General features: G+C 33.7%; 1 long non-coding RNA gene across 2 annotated transcripts; it reads right to left on the reverse strand.

The window, feature by feature from the left end:
- Window positions 1-772: 772 nt before the first annotated feature.
- On the reverse strand, window positions 773-25,849 carry LOC114276857 (uncharacterized). Of its 2 annotated transcripts, XR_014342634.1 has the most exons (4): window positions 24,776-25,796; window positions 24,475-24,585; window positions 13,947-14,003; window positions 773-907 (listed from the first exon to the last, which is right to left on the reverse strand). It is a non-coding gene; the product is annotated as an uncharacterized LOC114276857 (long non-coding RNA). The 2 variants fall into 2 exon arrangements; XR_014342635.1 differs by lacking the exons at window positions 773-907; window positions 13,947-14,003 and adding an exon at window positions 21,485-22,454 and having other exon boundaries at window positions 24,776-25,849.
- Between the last annotated feature and the right edge of the window lie 301 nt (window positions 25,850-26,150).

Genomic DNA, 26,150 nt, shown 5'->3' on the forward strand with positions numbered 1-26,150 from the left:
TTTAGATCTAAATCAATTGAATAAGTAATTGCTATAGTTCATCTATCTAGAATATTACTTCAAAAATAAGAAAAATCTGTTTAGACCATAATTAACATGTATACAAATCAAAAAACAAGAACTGTAAGAGATACAGTGATATGAGATTTTATGTTATGTTATTGTACTCACTTCCGTGTTTTGAGTTTGATGCTTGGTGTATGTTATTATCAACTTTCTCTATCATTGTTGGCAAAACTTGTTTATTGTCTTCAATCAGGAATGTTTGTGGCTCTACTATACTATTGTGTGAACCATATTAAATTTTTGTCCTTACTTTTGAAACTGTGTGAATAATTTATTTGATGTTCCACAACCCAATCAAGCAAACATTTTGTTTTGCATTTTTGTGTTGTCACAGTACTAGTAAAGCATTTACACCATAATTCTACAACCTGAAAACTAACAAAATAAATGAAAAGATGCATTATTAAGCACACATAACAAAACTAACGAAAAGAAGCATTATTTACTATATAAGACACTAGTAACTAGTCTCTCGGGCAAGCTAAGAATTGGCTTACCATGAAAAATACCTGGGTTCAAATCCCATCTATTAAAATAAAATTGAAAAAGTGACTCGTATTGGGTTCTGCTTGTATTTTCTGAGGCCTATTCATATGTTGTTCTGGGCTGTTGTTATGGTCTGCTGAATCTCTTGCTACTGCCCCTGGAAGTGCTCTGATGGTGTGTGAGGAGCTGTGTGCAGGTCCTTGTTTGCATTTTGTCTATTCTGCTTTGGTCTGCTTGTTCTCTACTTTGCTTTTTCTTTTCCTGTTTGGGTTTGGTTCCTCTCCAAACCCCTTCCTCTCCTTTTTTGATGTAATCTCATCTGGTATGGTCTGATCATCAATAAAGGTTTCTTTTGCTGTTTCAAAAAGGAAAAAAAAAAAAAAAAAAAGGACATCTCATTCAAACCTTCGCAAACTAAGCTTAGTTTATGCGAGTAAGTGAGCCAAGTTCCACCATCACAACCTTCACAAGACACAAATCAATTCACTTTGTTGATCAACTAGTTCACTTGGACCTAAGGAATTAAAAGTGGCCGACTCATACCAAAATTTGACCCTATAGTTTGGTTACATACTGATATACTGGTATGAATGAAAAGAGGTCTAGATCTCCAGCATGTAAAGCTAATGAAGCCAGCACTAATTTCGCTCTATTGTTTACTGCTAGTAGTAGATCATTATTATTATGACAGATACAAATAAATAAATAAAGCTTGCTTGTGGCGCTAACCAAAATTAGATTAAAAAGTCAGGAATTACAATAAATAATTATGAATTTATAATTAATTGTGAACTAAAATATAATTAAATTAAAAGTAGATCAAAAGGTTAAGAAAACCAATAAATAATTAAAGACTTATGATTAATTGTAATTTAATTGATATAATGTTACGAATTATAAATTATGCGTACGAGAGAAGAAAAATAAATAAAATAATAAAAAAAGCATAGGGCTTGAGAATATTATAGTCATTTCACATCAGTAGTTAACAAAGTTAACGGTTGCACTTTTGTTCAAAATCTCATGGGAACTTTCCGGTTAAATTTGAACCATAGAGTGTAGAGTGCTTTGGTTACAAACCACAAAAAGATAAAATGAATTTTGCCATAAAATATATGCATACTCCCACAACCTTAGAAACTTCTACATACCCTAACTCCCCTGCCCCCGCCTTTACTTAATGAAACAAAGCTCCAAATATTTATACATCATTATAGGTGATGCGCGTGCATTGCACATGGTTTCCTTTTCCCAATATTTGATTTTTTTTTTTTGAACGGAATTTTTAAATGTTTAAAAAACACGAATAGGATAGGTGGGAGAAAGAAATGCTTTCATTATCTAAACTGGAATCCAAAAATTAATTTTACATCAATTCTAAAGTATAACATTATGCGCAAATCATGACTTATTTGGTCAACCACTTGATTATCTATTAGGGAGATAGAACTTTTTTATCCAACTTCTCTTTAGTCCTTACATGGATTTCATTGTTATCCAACAGAACATTTTGAATTCTATATAAAACCTGAGTACAAGAATTTTGTAAGAGTACTTGCATTAGTTTTCTAACAATGCTCCAACTTAGTAGTGGATTGTTTAGTAAGCTCAAATTTATTATGATATGTTGTCTCCAACATAAAAGTACAATTCAAAGTAGCAAGGAACATTACGCAAATGTAATCGAAGAAAGCAAGTCCGGATAAATTTAATGCCTCTTCTGACTTTTGCATGTGATGATTTATAAAACTAAATGCTAATAAAATCAAAGATTGCCAATTTAATGCCTCATAGAAATAACTTTTTTCATGAAATGCCTCAATAAAACAACTCTTTTTTTCTTTTTTTTTTTCATGAAATGGATCGACAAGAGTTTTCAAAACACACTATAGGTATGGTCTTACAGATTATTATTTCATCAATTGCAATCTTGTTTATATATATGTATATATATATCATAATTCAAAAATCCTTCTTCACGGGAAAATATACATGAAAGGATTTCATGCGGTTGACCCACTTTCTTTCTTCCCTTGATATTGATTTTTCCTAGGAAATTATAGCTTATTAAAGTTTTTTTTTTTTTTTTGATCAACAAAGAAAACTCTTATTGATGATAACATAACAAAAAAACATCATTATAGCTTATTAAAGTTGTCAAGCAGTTGTTCATAATTATGCAAGCCTTATGTTTTCTCAAGGAATATACGTACAAGTAACATTCTGTTAGTGTTTAAAATATATATATATATATATAAAAGACAAAAAAGGATAATATTTTGTAACACAAGTATACGGAGATTCAAAAGCAAAATTAATAATAGTGCAAATTACATCAATAATTCCTATATTTTGCATCTTGTGTCATTTTGGTCCCGTACATTTTTGATTTGCCTCAATTTTGACTTTTAATTTTAGATTTTGTGTCAAATTAGTCTAATTGATAACTCCGTCAGTATTTTTGATGGAAAATGATCACTAAATTGATTGAGATTGACTCACTAGGTTGAACAAACTTATAATTTTATCCCTAAAATCATGATACGTCACTTACGTGCATATTTTTCATTAAAATTTTATTAACAACTATAATCAAATGGACTAAATTGAGACAAAATTATAAATTCATGGTCAAAATTGAGCTAATTGATATTACATAGACCAAAATAGTATAAAAACCAAAATACTAGAACTACTAGCGTAATCTGCTCTTAATATACACATAACTATTGTGATTATAGAAAGAGGCAACAAATCATACTCACTACAACAAATTTGGGTTTTTACGGCAACAAATACATGTCGTGGATATGATTCTACGACACGCGATGTAAAGTTGTGTTATAACCAGTTATAGAAAGTCATTCACTTCAACGTCTTGCCTTAGTACGCCGTTAAAACCCTTTAACAGCGGATCTTGTGAGTCATATTTAATTTTTCTACAACTACTTTTGCACGCCATTAAAAACCCTTAAACAACGGATCTTGTGCGTTATGTTTGATTTTCTACAACTACTTTTGCACACCCTAAATTCCTGGGACAAATCACAACTCTAATTGCACGTCTAAAATATGTAATACAATGACCTATTATGCCTGCAGTAGAATATGTAGTATTTTTTTTTAATTCAACAGGTTCTATTTGATCTGCTCTGTACAATTTAACAAACATTACAAACAAATTTCACAAAACATCAATCACACCATTCATGCCATGCTCGTTGTGCTTGTTTTAAGAGTTCATATGGGATTTTCTTGAGAATAGGTCTAATCACGGCACGAATTACAACATAGCATACAGTATTAACAGCTTCAACTCAAAAATATCTAGGCAAATCATTTTCACAAAGCATAGTACGAGCCATTTCCTTGAGAACTCTATTTTTCCTTTCAACCACACCATTTTGTTAAGGAGTTCTAGAAGGAGAAACAATTCAAGAAGGATAAGAAGAAAGCCATGAGCAGCATGGAAAGAAGATAGTGATGAAAGCGACTCAGAAACTGAAGCTTGCAAAAATTAAGTTGCTAACCTATGTTTAATAGCACTTACAGATGACGATAAGGCAAATGACGAATCTTTTACGTTTGATAAATTATAAATTGATTTTGATGAATTACATGCTGAATTTAAAAAATTGAGTTTGAAAAGTAATTGTCAAAAGAAAATGATTTCAAGTTTATCACAAGAAAAAGAATCATTGACTACAAAGATCAATGCTTTAGAAAATGAAACTTCGAAAATGAAAAAAATGAAAGAGGTTTCAATTTTGAAAGAGTCTTCCACTTTTGAAAAGAAATTAAATGACTTGCAAAAAGAAAATGAGATTTTAAAAAAAGAATTAAATAAAAACATAGAAGGCTTGAAAAATGTTCTTTCAAAATTTACTTAGTGTAGAGATACCTTAGACAAAAGTTTCAAAAGTTAAATTCAAACATTTGAAAGAGTTGGGATTGGGTATAAATCATTTTCAAAAGTGAAAAAAAACCCCAAAAGACTATTGTTCATACATCATCTAGTCATTCTTATCTCACATGTCAATTTTGTGGAAGAAAAGGTCACATCTCTCTTTCATGTCCTGTTAAGAAAAATTCTTTTGTTAAAATGAAAAAAAAAAAAAAACAAAACAAAACAAAACAACAAAACAAAACAAAACAAAAATTGGGTTTCCAAAAACACTTCAAATCCTAACTTTCATAGACCCAAGAAAGAATGAGTATCAAAAGGCCAACAAAAATCTAATTCTTCTAGGTGTGCTTTAGGACAAAATCTAACAACCGTTGGTACCTTGACAACGCATGCTGAAGGCACATGACTGGTGATAAAGCAATGTTCTCATCCCTTAAATCCAAAGAAGGAGGTCATGTAACCTTCGGAGATAATAGCAAAGGAAAGATCATTGGTATAGATATTATTGGTAAAACTTATTCACCCATTATTGAGAATGTTTTGTTAGTTGAAGGTATGAAACATAACTTGTTTAGTTTTAGTCAATTACGTGGTAAAGGTAATAGAGTTAATTTTGAAAAATCTCATTGCACTATTGAAAGTTCTGTTGATAACGAAGTGCTTTTTATAGGTCATAAACATAAAAATATATATCTGTTTGATTTGTATAGTTTATCTTTCAATCATGATTTTAAGTACTTATCTGCTATAAATGAATCAGGTTGGTTATGGCATAGAAGATTAGGACATGCTCATATAGATTTGCTTTCAAAACTTTCAAATTTTGATTTAGTTATTGGTTTACCAAAGATTGATTTTGAAAAAGATTAACTTTGCAATGCTTATCAACAAGGAAAACAAACAAAAACTTCTTTCAAATTCAAAAATGTTATATCTACATCTAGATCTCTTCAATTGTTACACATTGATTTATTTGGACCATCTAGGATTTTAAGCCTTGGTGGTAAATCATATTGTCTTGTTTATGTGGATAATTACACTAGATTTGCTTGGATGATTTTTTTGGCACATAAAAGTGATACCCACTATGCATTTTCTACTCTTTGTGAACATATTTAAAATGTGATTAATCTTGCCATTTGTAGTATTAGAAGTGATCATGGCAGATAATTTGATAATGATGATTTTACTCTATTTTGTGATGAGTATGGCATAATTGATCATAATTTTTCTGCTCTTAAAACTCCTAAACGAAATGGTGTGGCTGAAAGAAAAAATAGGGTAGTGTTCGGTAGAGTTTTCCAAATATGATTTGAAAATAAGAGTTGTATTTTAACTTTGTAAGTTTTGAAATTATGATTTGAGTGTGGAAAATTTGTTTGGTGGTTTTGAAAAGAGTTTTGAATTGAGTGGGAAATTTTTGATGTGATATATGATATTTGATACAAAAACTTATAACTCATAACCAAACACACAACTCAAAATTCTATTCAAAGCTCATAAAAAATTAAAAAAAATTCCAATTTTTTTTATTTAAAATAAAAACAGGTGGCTATTGTAAAAAATAATAATAATTAAAAAAATAAAATAAAATGCACTGTTTTGGTCAACCGGCCGGATGTTTAAGAGGATGACTAGTTAACCCAAAATTTTCCACATTGGATAGAGTTTTCAAAAGTGAGTGTGGAATTTACTTTTGAAAACTGTAAACAAATATCATGTGCAAACCAAATAATTGAACTAAAGTTTCATAACTCTACCAAACAGAGCCTAGAGTTCTCGAGGAAATGACTTGTACTATGCTTTGTGAAAATGATTTGCCTAGATATTTTTAAACTGAAGCTGTTAATACTATATGCTATGTTGCAAAAAGTATCATGATTAGATCGATTCTTAAGAAAACCCCATATAAACTCTTAAAATGTAGAAAACTCAACATTAGTCATTTGTGTGTCTTTGGTTGGAAGAGTTTTGTACTCAATAATAATAAAGATAATTTAGGTAAGTTTGATGCGAAATCTGATGAAGCTGTGTTTCGTGGCTACTCTAATTCCAGTAAAGCTTACCGTGTATTTAACAAAAGAACTTTACTTGTTTCAAAGAATGTTGTAAGTGAAGATGTTGCAAAATTTAATCCAAGAATAAACAGTATTAACATATCAGAAAATGATGAAAATCATTCTTCGGAACCCAATGATGGAGTCTCTATACAAGATCTTAAAAAAGATACACTCGTCTAGAAAAGGAAAATGATCTACCTAAATAATGGAAATATGTTTATGGACATCCAAAGGATATCATCATAGGAGATGTAACACAAGGTGTAAGGGCTTGCTCATCTATTCATAATGTTTGTGCTAACTTAGCTTTTGTTTCCCAAATTGAGCCAAAAACTTTTTCTGAAGTTGAACATGATAAAAATTGGATTTTCCTGACACAAGAATAATTAAATCAATTTAAAAGAAATGAAGTTTAGTTTTTGACTCTTCGACCTAAAGATCATTTAGTTATTGGAACAAAATGGATTTTTTGGAACAAAATGGATGAATCCGATGTTGTTACTCGGAACAAAGTTAGATTGGTAGCTCAAAATTATAACCAAGAAGAGGGCATTCATTTTGGTGAAACTTTTGCACCCGATGCTCGTCTTGAAGCCATTCGCATGTTGCTTGCATTTGCATATATTATACTTTACCAAATGAATGTGAAAAGTGCTTTTTCTAAATGGGTACATTTCGGAGGAAGTTTATGTTGAACAACCTCCCAGTTTTGAAAATCACAAATACCTGGACCATGTTTTTAAACTTTCAAAAGCCGTATATGGTTTAAAACAAGCACCTGGAGCATGGTATGAACGGTTGAGTAGTTTTCTTCTTGATAAAGGTTTGTCTCGCAACAAAATTAATACAACACTTTTTATAAAAACCAAGAAGGATGATATGCTTATTGTTCAAATATATGTTAATGATATTATATTCAGTGCTAATGAGTCTTTGTGCAAGGAATTTGCTAAGGATATACAGGGCGAATTTGAAATGAGTATGATTGGAAAGTTGACATACTTTCTCGGATTGCAAATAAAACAAACCCACGATGGAATCCATCTATGTCAAGCCAAATATATCATGGATCTCTTTAAAAAGGTTGAAAATGGACTTATCCAAGCCTACAGCAACTCCAATGAGTACATCGATTAAAATCGACAAAAATGAGCAAGATAAACTGGTAAATGAAAAGAAATGTCAAGGTATGATCGGTTTCTTATTCTATCTCACTGTTAGTAGACTTGATATAATGTTTAGTATTTGTATGTGTGCACGTTTTCAATCTACTCCAAAAGAATCACACGTCACGTATTTTCAGATATTTGGTTGGCACTCCAAATTTGGGTTTATGGTATCCTAAAACTAATATGTTTGATCTTTATGGTGACTCAGATGCCGACTTTGCGGGATATAGACTTGATCGGAAAAATACTAGTGGCACTTGTCATTTTTTCGGAAATTCACTCACATCGTGGTTTTGTAAAAAACAAAATTTTGTGCCTTTATCGACAGTTGAATCAGAATATATTGCCACCACTAGTTTTTGTGCACAAATACTTTGGATAAAACAACAAATTCATGATTTTGGACTTCATTTTGATCACATTTCTATAAAATACGACAACACCACTGCTATTAATCTTACCAAAAATCATATTCAGTACTCATGCACTAAACACATTGAAATAAAGCATCACTTTCTATGAGATCATGTACTTAAAGGTGACATTGAACTCAAATTTATGCCTACAAATCGTCGATTGGCAGACATTTTTACTAAGCCTCTCAATGAGGAACAATTTTACTTTATTCGAATTGAGCTTGGCATAACGAATATTCTTGTGCAGTGATTTAATTTGTGTTTGTATGCTTCCATATGAAATTTGTTTTGCAAAAACACTATTTTTTGGTCTTTTTGGACCCTTGAGGGTCGATCCCCTGTTCTTTAGGGTCAACACGTTGTAAACCTGTTCTATGCTTCCCTTAATAAAGGTCGATACCTTTCTTCGTAGGTGTGGACACCATATGTTGTTTGGGCACACTGTTATTTAGGGTCGACCCCCTTCTTCGTGAGGGTCAACACTATCGAAAGGGTATTTAAACCCAATGACCCTTTCCTATTCCTTTGCGACACCTCTCGTGCCCTAGCCCTAGCCCCTTTTTCCTATTCTGGTGATTTCCACCGACAATTCCCATTCTGATTTCCCTCATCCTCTCTTGCGATCTCTCTCCTTCATCCTCCATGGATCCTCAAGCTTCTCCATCAACCCCATCTTGGAAACGTGCTCGCTCTTCTACCACTTCCACCGTTGCTCCTTCTCCTCCTAATCTTTTTGTGTAACGATTCAAGGACAACGAATCAAAATCGGCCTTCAACAAGGATTTTAATTTGAGAAAGGTACTTTCTGGTCAAACCATTGACATCAATTTGTTTGAAAAAAACTCTATTCTTGTCAAAACTTGGTTTGACACTCAGAAATGGTCCTCTCTTTTGACTCTTGACTGTGATGTTTATCCTACTCTTATCAAGGAATTTTTTGCTAATCTTTCTTACAATGAAGAATCTGCCCTTAGTACTTTAGATTGTTTTGTACGAGGTGTATCCTTTACTTTGAAACCCTCTGTTATAAATTTCATTTTGAAAAATTCCAATAATGGACAGAGTCTCTCTTTCTGTTAGCATAAATCCACCAAACTATACTCATCTCATTGGCCTAAAATTTCTCATAAACAATCCTGACCTAGATCATCACATCACTATTTCTGGTAAGGATCTCTCTCTTGATATAAGACTTTTGCATCATCTCATCACACATAATCTCATTTCCCGTTCTGGTCATTTTGATGCTGTCACATTTTGTCATACATTTCTTATTTGGGCTTTTTTCACTGGTTACCTCACTAATTTTGGTTATTTTGGGGTGCCATGTCATTATGAATGCACATAAACAAAGCAACCAAACTGCTCTTCCCTACGAGATGATTTTCACCAAAATTTTCAAACACTTTAAAATCAATCTCAAAGGTGAAGAAAAAATCCCTCAAGATCCAGCCTGTTATGGTTCTGAAACATTGAGCAACACGGGTTATTCTTTGATTGGCAATGTGTGGACCAAGGCTAAGAAGCCTACCTCCTCCCTTTCTTCTTCTACTCTTGCCTCATCTCTCTCTACTCTACCTAGCCCTTCATCCCTTCAATTCTCCACTCCTAGTCCTTTCTCTTCTACTCCACCACCACCATTTGACCTCTCATCTCTCTCTTTCTCTCTTTCTCTCTCTCTCTCTCTCAAAATTGATCACCTTGATTCTTTTGTTTAAGGTCCTTTATTGGTTGGGATTGTTGAACTTAATTCGTGGCTTAACAACCTCAACTTGAATCCCCAATCCACTCCTACTTTTGATCTTCAATCCTCCTTCCATTTTGCGTCTGCTTCATCCTCTTTTGCTCTAGAACAAAAAGTGGATCAGTTGCCCTCTTTACTTTGACAACTTCTTTCTCAGCAAATAGACATGCAGCATGATATCAACAGGATGAAGATTCAGCAAGCTCAAACCATTGAAGCTGCAAAGACCAATGTTGAAAACATGGTCATTGCTGTCTATGGGCTCAAGCACTCCAATGAAGAATTCAGACAGATTTTCCAGTAGCGATAGAACGACGACCTTGGTGAACAAATTCACAATTTTATGCTTTGGTTCGCACAAGGGTGGCGTGAAGCAGCACCTCATTGGCCTCGCACTCCTCTACCATTTCGTTAGCCTCTGCTCTTTTTTTTGATGATGCCAAAGGGAGAGAAGTTTTGAGATGTTTTATAGATGTTATTTCTGCTATAATTAAACTGATTTACTTTATTACTTTTGAACATGGTGATAATTGTTTTGTTGATGTTCCAAACTGTTAGTTTTTGTTGACAAAAGGGAAACATATTTAGTTGTTTGATGTATATGGGTAATTAGTTATGGTTAATTATCTTATGCACAGTCTATTATTTTTGCTTGAATGAATGATAACCATATGTGAATGGTTTTTGATGTGAATGAATTTGTAATATAGTTGTTTTGAAAGGTTAGTTGTTATGCTCTTCAAGATTTATCTTGCTGAACAACTTCTATGAATATAAACTTAGATGATTACATTATTGAACTTATTTATTTCTGCCCATATGACTTGTTATTGAAAACTGTTTATGATTGAAAGGGGGAGCAAGACCTACTCTGGTGGTACAAGAGCTTGTGATTTCATTCAATGAAATTAAAGCGATAACAGTTCATATATAATGATCCAATGCACATTAACAGGGAGAGTATTTCTATACTTAAGTTTGTTGTATTTATGCAACATTCTTATGCATTTATATTGCGTTTGACTTAAAAATGATTTTGGCCATGAAGCCCATTTTATAGGGGGAGTTTTCGATCTCGATCTCTAAATCTTTTATTTCACAAAACTCTTTGAAAAACACTTCTTAATGCCTTTGTTTTGAAACTCATATTTTGAAAACTTTTCATATATTTGTCATCATAAAAAATGGGGAGATTGTTAGCCCCACAATTATTTGAATTTAAATTCTGATTGATTTTTATTATCGACAAATATTTTGAACTCATTTTTTTTTTATACATAGTTTTCAAAATAATATTTTATTGTTGCTCTTCAACGTTTCTAATAGATATATGCTTCTAATGTGTTATTTTCTCATGAATTTTAAAACCCTCAATACATAGATTTAGTACAAGTGTGCAACAGGGCATTCTTGTTTAAAACAGGTCCATGAGGCGACACCAAGAATGACAAGGGTCGACACTAAATTTCAGTATACAAGGCTCAAACAATCCAACAACAATGATCGATACCAAGAATGACAAGGGTTGATACTAAATTTCAATGAGCTGAGGGTTGACACCAGCACATGACAAGGGTTGACACCAAAAGACAAAAAAAAGTGTTCCAACAAACAAAGGGTCGACACCCAATTTCGGAAGGGTTGACACTAGGAACACTTGGTAGTCAAAGTAGAGAAAAAAAAAAAGAACAAAGGGTCGACACCTAATCTGCAGGGGTCGACACCTTAACTCTAGGTTTCAAAACCTAGCCGTCATTTTCTGATCTATAAGCAACCTTTGCAGTCATCATTATGAGCATACCTTGAGCTGACTTTGTAATAGGCTTTGAGCAAACTTTTTGATATCATCATCATGAAAATATATCTTATCTCCACCTACCAAAGATCTGCATTAATGGACATTTCATCTTTTGAGGACTCACCCATGCTCTACTCTGACAGCTTGAAGACTCATCCATGCTCTGCTCCAAACGGCTAAAAGGTATACCTAGCTTCACTCTAATGGCTAGACGACTTTGAAGTCTATAAAAGCAGCCCTTCTTCAGATCTGAAACAGTGAACAACTCTGAGCATTCAAAAACAATTCCTAATCAATCTCTGCGGCACATTACTCTTGTACTTCCACTTTCATATCTAAGTGTATTCCAAAATCTCTCTACTCTTACACTTTCATATACATCTTTTGAGAGAGAAATATTGTAAAAGAGGATATTTGTATTTCTTGCTCTTATCCATTGTATTCTAAGTGAAACACTTATAAGATGAGGCATTTAGTTGAGAGGTCCTCAACGGATAAAGTAAATCATGTGTAAAATCCACAAGTTAGGTGAAGCTTTGGTGGTGTTTCGATTTAATTCATAGAGAAGGAATTCTCAAGGAAGAACCTTAAGGAGTAGACGTAGGCCAGTGAGCTGAACCACTATAAATCTTTGTATTTGAACTCTTCTTCCCTTCTTCTTTATTTTAGGTATTATTGATTGCTTGCTGAATTTATTTACTTGATTTATTACAATCCATTTTTTGTGCATAATTTTTATTTACCCAATTTACCCCCTCTTAGATTGCCCACCTGGGCAATAGAAGTATTGTTGATGCCCTTCAATATTTGATCATTACCAAGCCAGAACTGTCCTTTATTGTCAACTAAGCATGTCAACACATGCATTCACCGACTGCTGGGGATTTCATGGTTGTTATGCGCATACTCAAATATATCAAGGGGTCATTATCTCATGGCTTGACTTTTTCTTCCAACTCTTTTCACTTATAAGGGTTCACTGGAGCATTTCAGTGGGTTATTTGCTTTTGTTAAAATAGTCTTTGGGCGGTGGCAACAAGTGTTTATGGCCTTGTGCGTTAGTGTTGGTTTCTCACCAATAATATTCTTGGTTTTCCTTGTCCTCCTTTTTTTTCTTTCTCATCCTTATTAATGTATTCCCATATGTAATGTGTGGTTCATCATCAATAAAGATTTTCTTTGCTGATAAAAAAAAAGGACAAATTACAAACACCCCCTCGAGGTTTGGTAAAATTACAGATTTTCCCCTGAGGTTTGAGAAATAACAAATTGCCCCCTAAGGTTCAAATTTTCATAACAAATTAGGAAAAATTAGGGGGGAATCTGTATAAAAATAAAAATCACAGGGGGTAATTTGTTATGAAAATATAAACCTCAGGGGGCGGGATGTAATTTCTCAAAGCTCAGGGGGAATCTGTATTTTCACCAAACCTCAAGGGGTATTTGTAATTTGTCAGAGAAAAAAAAAAAAGGGTTCACTGATTCCAATTGGATTGTGGATCCTTCTGATCACAGGTCCACATCGGAGTATTGCATTTTCTTAGGCTCTAACTTCATCTCTTAATCCTCCAAGAAACAACCAATTGTTTATAGGTCTTCAACTGAGGTTGCATATAGGTCCTTAGCTCACACAGCTACTGAATTGACTTGGCTTCAGATGTTGCTTTCATATTTTTCAATCACTTTACCTTCTTCTCCAGTTCTACGGTGTGACAACCTTTCAGTCCTTTCTTTCGTTGCTAAGCCTATTTTCCACAGTCAATCTAAGCATATAGAGGCTGATTGCCATTTTGTTTGAGAAAAAGTTACTGCTAAGAAGCTCCCCCTCAAGTACATTCCCACCGATCATCAAATTGCTGATGTGTTTACTAAACCTTTGTCTACTTTCAAATTTCATCTTCTTAAAAACAAGCTTATGGATCACTCCTCTCTCATTTTCTTGAGGGGGGATGATAACAATATTACACCATCAGCAGGATAGACTCATCTTACTATTGTGAGCCCTCAACCACAGCAAAGTATCTGTCTATGATACACAATAGAATTCAGCTAGAGTTAGTAAGATTGTAGTTAGTTAGAGCTCGTGTATGAGCTATATATATACAACACTGATGTAAAGATACAATTCATTGAATCAAATAGATTTCTTTTACATTCTCTTCAGTATCCACATGGTCAATTAGCAACTTTTTTTTTCTTTTTCTTTTCATTCCTTCATCCACTAGTGCGCCATTCAATATATTATTTTAACAAACAAATACAAGGTTATATATATATATATAAGAAATGGAAGAACTAACCTGCATTGGATGATGCCTGTGTTCATCTATTGCCAAAGCTGTTGGATTTCCGAAATACTAAAAAACAACATAGAACAATAGAAAAATATTAAGAGAAGCAAGATTGGCCTGTGAGAAAAAATGAAGGTGTATCAGAGAGGGTGACTAAAAGTGTCATACATACTTGTATGCAAATAGTTCATTGTTTGTGGGTGGATGTTAACAGAGTGGTTGAGAACAATGTTGTGTTTGGATCACGAATTTGGATAGCTATTTGAAAAGAAAAATTATAAAGTCCAAAGAAATAGAGAAAAAAATTAACTTGTATTTATTTACACTTCACTAACCATTTCTTTTTCCAATACCAAGCACAGAAAAAATAAATAAAATAAAAATTCAAAGAAAAACTATAGTGCACTATTGCCAATTGAAGAACAAAAAAGGAAATAGGTGTCCTGTGGGCGGCACAAGGAATGAAATTTAATAACAAAATTCATAATAGCTGGTACAGTACAGGTTTTGTAGATTACGAATAGTCACAGTAAGAGGACCATGGTGTTGGAACATTTGAAGGTCTTCATTCTTTGGAAGCAGTAGTAGATAATAGATATTTTGATTAGCCCTCATTTTGCATTCCTTTTAGAAGCATGTGGCTAAAATACCAAGGCCACACCAAAAATCCATAAAAAAGAAATGCCTGGGGGCTTTTAAAAGCATAACACTTGGGTTATCTTTCGTTGTGAGTTCGATGTAGGACAAAAATGGAAAGGAACAAAAAAGCAAATGGAAAGCTATCTTTATATATGCTCAAATGTGAATAATTCGTTGGTTCTTTTTCATTGTGGGTTGATGTTCAATAATGCAACATGTAGGAATATTTATTTGTATTTTTGCTAAGGAAAAGGAAACTACAGATCAAAGCATTTGACCAAAAATAATTACAAATACATAGGGGTTCAAGTCTTTTCGGAATAGAAAAATACAACAAAAGTTGCATCCGTTAAAAATTCTCACCCTTTGGTTATTTGTTAGGCAAATTGCATCGAAAGTCCATGCATGTGCCCCTTGTGTATTTTAGTGCCTATTAGTTCATTAGCATAATTTTCACGCTTAATTTTAGATTTAATTTTGATTTGGTCCAATTAATAATATCGTTTTTAAAGGAAAATGTTCATAGAGTTGATTGAGTTTAACTTACTAAGTTAAACAAGTTTATAATGTTGCCTAAAAAAGTACGACACATGTCGCTTATGTGCCCATTATGCATTAAAAATATTAAAAATACTAAAAATTATAATTAATTAAATCAAATTGAGACAAAATCATAAATTAGGGCTAAAACTGAGATAATAATGACACAAGAGTCAAAGTATAAGGAGTGTCAGTATAATTTTCCCTAATTATTTTGTTTACTTAAAACATATAATTGTAACAAAAAAATTGAAATCATCACAAATAAATTAAAGTTCAACTAGTTCAATTGGTAGTAAAAAAAAAATGATTCTATGTAGCAAGATATTGATTTATATGTAACTATAGCACTTTCAGATCTGTTTGAGGGTGCTACAAGTCTGAACAATTATCTACTCGAAGAAGCTAAAGCCACTCTGTAATTGGGGAAATATCTTGGCATCAATTTCAACGAGAAAGAAGATGTTTTAAACAAGATTATTGAGCTAGAGCTACAGGATAAAGAGCGAACCAACAAAGAGGGGTAGGCAGGTAGAATCTTGAAGCTTTTATGTCTGTGGGTCATTGATAGGATTGTAAAATGATGGTTTGGCTTAAAGTATCAAGAGTAGGAAACAAGATTGTGTAAAGCTCTACTGTTGGCATTAGTGTGGTAAGTGTGGAGGATTTAAAGTCAGAGTGCTCTTGTAGGTTATAAGCTTTTGTAGAGCTAGGCTTTGGGTGATAACAAGTGTTGGTTTAAGCTAGTGTTAGTTTCTCACCAACATTATGTTTTGTTCCCTTTTTTCTTTTTTTCTTTCCATCCTTGTTGATGTAATCCCATATGTAATGTATGTTGCAGTGTTTTTAAAGGCTCGAGGCGCACTAAGGCGCTGAAGGTCTCTCGAGGCCTAGGCACAAGGCATGGCGCGGGTTTTATTTAAGGCGCACAGTCTTAGTAAAAAATAGAAAAATTAACATAGACTAATCATTTTTTTAAAAAAATAAAAAGTAATCAAGATTCAAGACAAAATATAGAATAATTTTCAAAGCTATGAAAGTACATATTACATAACATTTCAATTTTCAAAGATAAAACTGTTAGGTTTTATTCTTGGCAACCCCGTTTGACAAAACTCTTTTCAGTTGTACTTGTTTTCGCACCTTTTATTTCAGTGAGACTATGAGTTTATTAGATGCGAATCCAACCCGAATCGTGCCTTTGTCAATTTCCATGGATCAAAACCGAGGTTGTAATAGGATCAAGTTTTTCAGATTTTTCAATTTTGGTCGTCCCGCTCGAGCGGGGACAGGGACGCTCGAGCGGGGATTGCAAGCTCACAGCATCTCTGTTTCGCCTGAAAAAGTACTGGATGGTGTGATTCAACGCTCGAGCGTGGAAACTTCCGCTCGAGCGTGAAACCTATATGAATCACACAATTTTGAAGCCTCCACTCGAGCGGGAATTCCCACGCTCGAGCGGACCGCGCGAACATAGATTCTTGGATTTCTATAAGGAATTGGTTTTCTTTCAAAACTATGATTACTTTGGATTTCTATAAGTAGTTGGTTTTCTCCCAAAACTTGTAGAACTTCTCCAGATCTTCTTTTTGGATTCTAAGGTTTATATCTGGGGATATTTTGCTAGTTTTCTTTGATGTTTTGATTGAGTATTCAACTCATGGTTTAAAGAGTATACATCAAAGAATTATTTGTTTGTTTTACATAAAAGATAGAGTTGTTCTTCGGTGGATTTTGAAGAATTTGAGCCTAAAACTTCGGTGGATTCTGAAGTGGCTCATCATCAAGACAATTCCGAGGTGAAGACGGGGTTGCGAGAGACACATAGAGGTTGGTTCAATTCGGGCGTGGATTCGCTAGGTAATTGAGAGTATACCTGTGTAATTCTTTTATATCTTCTTGATGGATTGTTTTGTGGCCGTTACCCGTGATTTTTTATCACAATTGGAGGTGTCCAATTATGGTTTTTTCACGTCAAAATCGTTGTGTCGATTTGTCTTAATTGTTTGATTGGGATTGTTTTATTGCCTAAAATTGATACATAATCACAAATCAACATATAGAGGATTTCTAGATTTTTCAATTGGTATCATAGCAAGTCGTTCTATTTTTTTAAAAAAATATTCTTTTAGAATGAGATCTTGTTTGATTTGTGATAACGGATTCAATTCGTGGGGGAAATTCTATGGTACGACCACCCATACTTGACGGATCCAATTATTCTTTTTGGAAAGCTCAGATGAGATCGTTTTTGAAATCTATAGATGAAAAATTTTGGCAATCTATCATGCACGGGTGGACCGAACCAACAATTACTGTCGATGGAGTAACTTTCCTCAAACCAATTGAAAAGTGGGACACAATTAATTACCAAAATAGTAGCTGAAATAGTAAAGCTATCAATTCTCTCTTTTGCGCTGTCACACTTGAACAGTTTAGTCGAATTTGCAATTGTGAAGTCGCAAAAGAGGCTTGGGATATCTTACAAACTATTCATGAGGGCACTCATTCAGTTAAACGCTTAAAACTTCAAAGGCCCACATCTAGTTTCGAAAACCTTTCAATCAATGATAGTGAGACCTTTGATGAATTTTATGCGAAGTTGAGTGACATTATAAATTTCAGCTTCAATTTAGGTGAAAAAAATTCCAGAATCCAAAGTTGTGGGAAAAATTTTGAGATCCTTGCCCGATCGGTTCCAACCAAAAGTTACGGCTATTGAAGAGGCTCAAGATGTTGACAACCTCAAGCTGGATCAGTTGATTGGAAATCTCCAAACTTATGAGGCACATAGGTATTTCAAAAGAAATAAAAAGATATTGCTTTTAGTAGTGCTCATAGAGTTAGAGAGGATTCTGATGAGGATTGTGAGATAGATTCCAAGATTACGGCTGCTTTTGTTAAAAAATTTAAAAAATCTTTTCTAAAAAAGAATCTTAATCTTTTGGAATCTACTCATACTTATAAATCTAAATGCAAAGATAAACTCAAAATTAATTCTATAGCCAAGAAGGAGAAATGAAAGATATAAGGGAACTCTGAACCAATGCTATGAATGCCAAGGATTTGGCCACTTTGCTTCAGAATGCCCTACTCATTTGAGGAAGAAGAAAGCCCTCGCTATCACTTGGGATGATGAATCAGAATCTGATGAAGATGAAAGTGACAATGAAGATCAAGGTGAAGGAAGACATAACAATTCCTTGCTTTCATGGTGGCTTCTGAAACTGAAGGACGAACAGAGTATCCGAAGAGCCCGGTTGAGAATACCACTAATAATGAATCCTCGGGAAGTGATGATGAAGAGCTTGAGCAAGCTTATGAAAAGTTGTATAAGAAATCTCTTAAGTTATCTAAATTGAATGACAAACTCACTATGAAACTCACAGCATGTGAAAGTAAGAATGTCAAACTAAATGAGGAGATTTCCGAGGCTAGGCTTGATGCCCTCAAGATAGCTAATGATCGACAAGCTCTTTGTGCAAAACTCTTGACTTGTGAGACAGAGAGGAATGAGCTTCAGCAAATCTATGCAACATATGAAAAAAAAATTGAAACTCTCGATATGTCTCAAGTTGCTTTAGAAGAACTTATGATCAAGAAAGAGGAAGAACTCAAATGTGCCATGGTTACCATTGGTTTTTGGAACAAAGGATCAAAGACTTTGGACAATATCATTGGGTTTCAACAAATCTATTCTGACAAGAGTGGCATTGGCTTTGGTGGTAAGAAAGAACAAAAACAGAGTGCATTAACATCTCATGATACAAGAACTCAAGGAAAGGGAGAACAAAAAATTCAACATAAGGATGGACTTCTCAATCTTCCTAAAGTTGGTAAGGTAAAAGAAAAGAAGGTACACCCTGTTTTTATTTGTCATCATTGTGGTATGCTTGGTCATATTCGTCCTTATTGTTATAAGTTGCATGGGAGAGTGTATTTGCCTAGACATAAAAATAGGATGTTGGAAACCAAGTCGTGACAGGATCCCATTGAAAGTAAAGGGAACCTCAACGTCAAGACACCATCCAAGAACCACAATGCTCACAACTTTGTTTATTCTAAAGCGATTTGGGTGAGAAAACGTGACTTGTGTTAATTTGTATATTTGTTTTAGCTTTTGGGTTTTTGTGTGTTGTTTTTAATGGGGAAAAAAAAATGTGTGCTTGTTCGTTTTTTGTCATGCTTTGGTTAACAAAAAAATATAAAAACCCCAAAAGATTTTCTTAGTATGATTTTGCAAGCTTGAAATTTTTGAGTGGTCCTTGATGCATATTGGAATTCATGAGAATATCCATTACATGTTAATATATGTGTGCTTTCTATGGTCATTACTCGTTTTGGAGTGTGTGTTTTTTGATTAGTATATCTCATTCTGTACACACTCTTAGATTAGCAAATTTTGGAGTCTTCCGCCTTAGTGATTATTTTTTTCTATGGACTTTTGTCATTGATCTTTTGCATTTCTAGAGGAATTGACCTATACTAGGATATCTTGGTTAATGTGGAGTCTCTTAACCATCTTCTATCTTTTTGCACCTCCACGGCTTTCCCCTCAATTCTTTGCAGTCTAGCCATGAGAAAAAAGCTACCTCAGAGTCACTAACCAAGCCATCCTTATTATATCCATGCTTCTCTAGTTCGGTTTCCATACTCTTGAGCGTGTCAGCCGCCAATAAGTGTGAAAAAGAAAAAGAAAAAGAGAAAGAAAAAGAAAAAGAAGAAGACAAAATATGCAAAAGAAAGAGAAGAAGACAAAAGATGCAAAAGAAAGAAAAAATTGTGCAAAAGAAAGAAATAAAGACAAAAAAAAAAAGATTCATTGATTGAGGGGGAGCTTCCGCCTTTACTCACTAAATACCCCCTTGATTCCTAGTGGTTTGACTTTCTTTTATTATGCTTAGATTCTCTTGTCAGAGGTCCAACTTTTAGATTACTACTAGGATTGAATCTAGTGTTTGTCAAATTCCAAGAGTCACACTCACACTTTTCTCATGGGATCTATACTTTTCACATAATGCATCACATTCTTTCATGAGGAATCTTCTACAGACTGTGCACATTGTGTTTTCTTGTAATGGTGCTTCTTGGATAATCTTATGTGTTTCAAGGTACAAATTAGAAATTCCTTACTTGTTCCACCATAGTATTTTTTGTCTTTTTATTCTTGTTCACTGTTTTCAGTGTTTGGGTTGGTAAGGGAGTTTGGTTTATCATTGCAAGAGTTTGTTAGTATGAACACTTTGATTTGTTTGGTAAGGGAGATTGTGGCACTAATAACTGTTTTGCAGATCATGACTTTGAGAAAGAAGTTGGCTTTTGTTGGCTGTTATGGGTTGGGGTGTTTAGGATTTTATTTGTTAGGTGTGTCTTGTCACGGCATTGCCAAAGGGAAAGATTGTTAGGTTTTATTCTTGGCAACCCCGTTTGACAAAACTCCTTTCAGTTGTATTTGTTTTCGCACTTTTTATTTTAATAAGACTATGAGTTTATTAGATGCGAAACCAACCCGAATCGTGTCTTTTCAATTTCTATGGATCAAAACTGAGGTTGTAATAGGATCAAGTTTTCCAGATTTTCCAATTTTGGTCGTCTCGCTCAAGCGGGGACAGGGACGCTCGAGCGGGAATTGCAAGCTCACAGCATCTCTGTTTCGCCTGAAAAAGTACTGGATGGTGTGATTTAATGCTTGAGCGTGGAAACTTCCGCTCGAGCGTGAAGCCTATATGAATCACACAATTTTGAAGCCTCCACTCAAGCGGGAATTCCCACGCTTGAGCGGACCGCGCGAACACAGATTCTTGGATTTCTATAAGGAATTGGTTTCCTTCCAAAACTAGGATTACTTTGGATTTCTATAAGTAGTTGGTTTTCTCCCAAAACTTGTATAACTTCTCCAGATCTTCTTTTTGGGTTCTAAGGTTTATATCTGGGGATATTTTGCTAATTTTCTTTGATGTTTTGATTGAGTATTCAACTCATGGTTTAAAGATTATACATCAAAGGATTATTTGTTTTTTCTACATAAAAGAGAGAGTTGTTCTTCGGTGGATTCTGAAGAATTTGAGCCTAAAACTTTGGTGGATTCTGAAGTGGCTCATCGTTAAGACAATTCCGAGGTGAAGATGGGGTTGGAAGAGACACATAGAGGTTGGTTCAATTCGGGCGTGGATTCGCTAGGTAATTGGGAGTATACCTGTGTAATTCCTTTATACCTTCTTAGTGGATTGTTTGTGGCTGTTGCCCGTGATTTTTTATCACAATTGGAGGTGTCCAATTGTGGTTCTTCTATGTTAAAATCGTTGTGTCGATTTGTCTTGATTATTTGATTGAGATTGTTTTATTACTTAAAATTGATACATAATCACAAATCAACATCTAGAGGATTTCTAGATTTTTCGATAATAATCCACATTCATAAGTGTGATTAATTGTGTAATGTAATGGAAAATTAATTAATACAATTGTGTAATGCATAGTGTATTAATTAAAGAAAAATTAATTAATACAATGTAATGGAAAGTAATGTAATGTAACATGTCAATTTAAAAAATAATTAATGTAATGTAATGTGCCAATTTAGAAAATAATGTAATGTAAAAAAAAACAGAGACCAATAACAGTGTGTTAATTAATTATTTGTAAAAAAAAAAATTATTTTGTATTTCTTTAACAGAGTACAAAGACATAAATAATTGAGAAAAAAAATATTTATTTTGTATTTATTTAAAAAAATATTTATTTTGTATTTATTTAAAAAAATATTTATTTTGTTAAAATATTTAATTGACAAAGACATAAATATTTTGTATTTATTTTGTATTTTTTTTTTTTTTGTTTTAACAGAGACTAAGGCATAAATAACTAAGAAAAAGAACAAAGAAAAAAGAGAGCAGAGCAGATGCTCAGCGAAGAAGAGAGAAGAAGAAGGAAAAAAAATAAATAAAATGAAGACTGATCAGACGATCGAAGTCGAAGAAGGCAGATGGGAAGAGAGAGAGAGTGTAGCACACCTGGAAGTCGAAGTCGTAGCCCCCCAGTCCAAGTCGAAGTCGAATCGAAGTCAAGAGACGAAGAGACGACACGAAGTCGAATTGAAATCGAGAGACGAAAAGACGATCGTTAGATCAAAGAGTAGGGCGTAAACATCAGTCGCGCCTTGGCGTGAGCCTTGCGCCTCTCTCGCCTGCTTCCAGTTGCACCTAAGGCGCACGACTTCTTCAACGCGCCTTGCCTGTGACCAGTTCAGGCGCACAGGTTGAGCCTCGATGCGCCTTGTGCCTAGGCGCACTTTTAACAACACCGGTATGTTTTCTTCATCAATAAAGATTTTCTTTGCTGAATAAAAATAAAAATAAAAATAAAAAATTGAGCTGAAAAAGATAAAAACATGCATGTCAAGCGGTTGATGATTTTATAAATTCACAATCGCAACACCCGATCCCTGATATGTATCACTCGATACCCTCAATACCAATATTGTTACGTGTCCTAATACCATGATTCATGATTTAAAACCATGCTTGGAACCCCAACTCGAAATACCATGTGCATAACCATGTCATAATATATATATATATATATACTTGGTGAGTTAACAAGTAGAAATGGTTATGCAGCAGCATTTGAATTGTTGCAATGGGTGTTAGTTCTGGGCTGGAGCATTTGGACTGAGGCCTTGTTTGTTTTTCTGATTTTGTATGGGGATTGGTCTTGTTGGCGGTTGTTTTTGAATGGGGAATGGTGCTGCACTAAATATGTGTAGTTGGTGGCTATTTTTTGTGTTCGTTTTTGTTTCTTCGGTTGGTTGCTCACCAACTCTGGGGGTGCTAACAAATGATAAGATGGGCTTTTTTGTGCCAACCTAATTGGGATAATTCAGCCTATTGTGATACTTTTACACTTGCCTTGCTTTATTGATATATTTTGTCTTATACTTTGTACTATATTTTTCATCAATGAAGCTTCTTTGTTTTGCCGATCAAAAAAAAAAAAAAAAGTAGAATTTACCTAACCAAATGACACAATGTTTAATTATATACTTCACTCAAAATGAAATGGTTTTATTCGTTAATTATGATGGCCTGGATGTACCACCATGTAATATGATCTTAGGCAAACAGTAAACATCGTTTTAACACTTAATGATTTTGTTGGATTAATGTTTTCAATCCAAATAAAAAATATATAAAAACATAAAATATAATAAATAAAAGAAAATGCCAAATGCAACCAATAAGTAAACATATATAGGAGCTTCTAGTAAAGTATTTGTGGTAAAGACTGCCAAAGCTAATCTCACAGCAAAACTTGCAACAATAAATCATTAATCATAATTGAGTTCACGACATTACTTGTGCATGGTTCCAATTAATTAGTCACCTATTGCCTTCCATGAAAAGTTTAATGCAAACTCTTCCATATTAAAATATGAAACTTGTATTTGAATTATGAATTTCCATAGAGATTTGGAAAGAAAAAAGAAAACAAGAAAAAAAAATTAGCTTTATTTTTCATTCACATTTGTCTTATATTTTTATCTGTTCCTATTCAAATTATTATCAAAATTCATGATCTAAACATATTCGAAAGGAACAAATATTGCATGACTTGTCTAAGATAAGAATCAAGAAACATAACCTATCAAATTATGTACTCCATTATTGGTCCATAAATAGCCACCAACCCAGTGCTTCCAGAGTCAAACAAGTGTCAAGTGTATATAATTGGAGTAGTAGAGGCCCTAAAACTGTTATGTAGTAACAATTGATGATTTTCTTACAGCATAGAATGTTTCTAATTTTAAAAAGTATATACAATTAATTCATAAACACAACCCCAAAATCAATTGATGACTATCTTTCAGTAGAGCATGTTTCTATTTTTATTTTTAAAAGGTACATTAAATGTAAACAGAACCCCATAAACTTTATACCAAGCATCCTATTAACTACTATCCCACTACCCCTTTTCACATATACCGATCTACAAACATTGTCTAGAAATACGCAATACCAAGAATATGGTCTGATAAAAGAAAATTAGCCTTATCATTCCATGCTAACCAATACACAAAATAATAAGGTATCAAATTGTTGAAATAATTGAACTTGCACCACTGAATTGTATTGGCTATAGTAATATTCCAGTTCTTAAATTTTTATATAGTTGGATCTCATGTTCTGAGCCCCAGGATGTTAAAGATAAAAGCATCATTTAGTAGGTGATAGTTTACTGCGTTGAGTTGGGCCTCAAATTCGAAAAGTTAAAACAATCAATAAAATGAAAGTTTAGATAAACAACACAAAAAATTAAAACAACAATTAACATTAGAACAAGCAGGGCAAAAAATGATTACCAAATCAAAGGTTTCTATCTGTATGCTCCATGAAGTACAGCTATTTCGTGCTTCGTCGCATGCGAAGACACAAAAATCAACCTTCAAAAAGGAGAAAGAACCATTGAATGCCTGTAGAAAAATTGGAGAATACATCATGCAAAGACCCAACAAAATGGTATTGTAGACTCATTTAGCAGCTAAGATCACAAACAAGTGATTTCATATATGAGGATCCGAACAATTTAATTTTTCTCTCTTTCATTTCCAGTTAAGAAGAGCACTGAATTACTTGCGTTATAGCATAGTCAGGAAGGCTTACACCATCAAGCTTGATCAGAGTATATTTTCATTTCTTCATTCGGCTTGGACCATATGTCCCTTATTTGGTCAGACTTATCCAGCTGATCTTCAATCATAAACTAAGCTTAAAGTGACCAAAGAAGTAAACTGTAAAAATCTGTCTTGAGGGTAATCATCTCAATTTGATAATTAAAGCAAGATTAGGTCATTATCTAATATGATCTAAATGATATAAGCGAATTTTTATGTAAGAAATGTTGTTGAATGTCGAGTGAATGAAATATTTGTTCCATTACAATGATAGAATATAGATCCAAAAATCCCAAAAATAGACTCAAAAAACCTGTTTTATCTTCTTCTATAAAATTGTCCTCCGCCCACCCAGGCTGATCTGCAAAACACTCGAAGGAGCAGGAGAGAAAACAGAAACAAAAACAAAAACAATGAAAAAAGAGAAGAACTTCCATTTCTACCAAAATATCATGACCTAATACGAAAAAGACACTAAACCCTCATCATCACATCAAAACAAGAAACAAAGTGCATCAAGATCAAACATATTCACTCTCAGAAATCAACTTCAAATTTTATGTAAGATTCATAAGATCCAGGCATCTAAGAAACAGAATTGAGTCTTAGATTGAGAATAAAAACAAACCCACATGCCAGTTAAACAAAAGATTCAGATAAAAAACGCAAAACAAAACAAACTCACACAACAGGCGAAAACCCATTTGCACTAAGATCACAAAACAACAAGATTTGGACTAGAGATTCAGGTGATAAACAAAATCACGAGAAGTACTATATCTATCACCCATGTGCGATGAGAGTACAACCTACCAGATTGTGGCTAGATTCAGGAGAAGAACAAAGTCGAATCGAAACAAAAATCTGAAGTACACAAAGCATGCGCAAGAATAAAAAAAAGAATCAATAGATGATAACAGCAAGAATCACAGAGAGAAAGAGAGATATAGAGAGGTATTGTGTGGAGGACCATCCTATATTTCCATCTCTAACGTGCTGTGTAATGGTCCCATAATAATACAGTTTTCCGTTAAATTAGCACAGTAATTAGGGTTAGCTTCTCAAAGAAAAACTATCAAAAGTCACGCTTTCAGGCTATTAACGCTACTAAATATAATTAAATATGTATTTAAATAATTAAATTCAAACAAGCAAAAGCCAAAGCAAATAGACACTAGAGCCCTCTCATCTTTTACTTCATTTTTTCTAGCTACTGATGGTTTCTCTCCTCAGGTGTTTCTCTCAACTACCACAGACCCACAAACCAGAAAAAGGAGTTGTAGAGAGAGAAAATAAGAAGATTTAGAGAGAGAAAGTGGGATAGTTTGGGCCGAGAGGGGATCAAGTTCTGGCACTGAAAAATG

The sequence above is a fragment of the Camellia sinensis genome, chromosome 10 (genome assembly GCF_055761805.1).
Source record: "Camellia sinensis isolate YWXY chromosome 10, ASM5576180v1, whole genome shotgun sequence".
Classification (NCBI taxonomy): Eukaryota; Viridiplantae; Streptophyta; class Magnoliopsida; order Ericales; family Theaceae; genus Camellia; species Camellia sinensis.